Source organism: Lupinus angustifolius, chromosome LG17, assembly GCF_001865875.1.
Source record: "Lupinus angustifolius cultivar Tanjil chromosome LG17, LupAngTanjil_v1.0, whole genome shotgun sequence".
Lineage (NCBI taxonomy): Eukaryota > Viridiplantae > Streptophyta > Magnoliopsida > Fabales > Fabaceae > Lupinus > Lupinus angustifolius.
In genome coordinates this window covers 17,300,863-17,301,870 of record NC_032025.1, presented here as the reverse complement: position 1 = coordinate 17,301,870, position 1,008 = coordinate 17,300,863, and the positions used below count along the sequence as shown (strand labels likewise).

At 38.7% G+C, this 1,008-nt stretch overlaps 1 long non-coding RNA gene across 1 annotated transcript in view; it reads right to left on the bottom strand.

Annotated features, from left to right (window-relative positions):
* Window positions 322–1,008, bottom strand: part of LOC109331043 — a 6,816-nt gene continuing 6,129 nt past the window's right edge. Inside the window, exon 3 of the long non-coding RNA XR_002105730.1 lies at window positions 322–333. This is a non-coding gene — a long non-coding RNA (uncharacterized LOC109331043). The remainder of the gene's footprint in view (window positions 334–1,008) is intronic.

Here is a 1,008-nt window from a genome sequence, read left to right as displayed (position 1 = left end):
AGCGTGGAACAAGCCCCGCTGAGCTGACCTGGCCACCTGGCTGACCTGGCCAAACTGCTCAACCAGGCAGCTGAGCGGACCTGCTTAGCCGCTCAGCCTAGCACCAGACTAGGCCTGACACAGTCAGAAATATGCTTGACAAGGTCAAACACGAGCTTGGCACAAGACCAAGCTGCTGAACAAGCTGCTCAGCGGTCCAATCAAGCTGCTCAGCGGAGAACCAGACTCCTGGCCAGATCAGCAAGCACCAAGCCACGTCTCAGTCAACACGGTCAGAAGTTGCTAAACAAGCAGCTTAGCGGTGAAGCAGGTGCGGTTCCAAGCATATGAGTCCTCAAGACTATATAAAGAAAAAACAAAAAAGTACCATGAGTCTAGAATTAAAAAGAAAAACTTTTATCAAGGGCAGAGGGTACTTTTATTCAATTCAAGGCTCAAGATACTTCCCGAAAAATTCAAGACCAGATGGACAGGGCCATTTGTAATGAAGGAAGTAAAAGAATACTGAGTAGTTGAATTAAAAGACCCCAAGACTGAAGCAACTTGGGTGGTAAACGGGCAGAGGTTAAAACCGTATTTGGGTGATGAATCAGGCTCCATCATCGATGGTCAAACAGAATAATCTCGTCCAAAATCTGACGTCAAGCTAATGACGTTAAAAGAGCGCTAACTGGAAAGCAATCCAGTATTTGGTAAAACAAAAAAAAAATTAATTTCTTTCAACTTTTATTTTTTATTAGTCATGTTATTAGTCATGTTTTACTATCTACCTTGAATTTTATTTTATTTTTAGACAAAGTTAAACAAAAATTTTAAAATCACATCAAGAAAAGCCCAAAAAAAATTGTTTTTAAGGCTTGAGGAGAAGCCTTCATTTAAAAAGGTGGGACAAGACTTGATATAATTTAAAAAATTTATTTTTTTACTAGATTGTGTAAATATGTAAAAAGTAAATTTGTTTGTTCAAAAATAAAAAACTCAAAAAATTTCAAAACCGAAAACAAAATG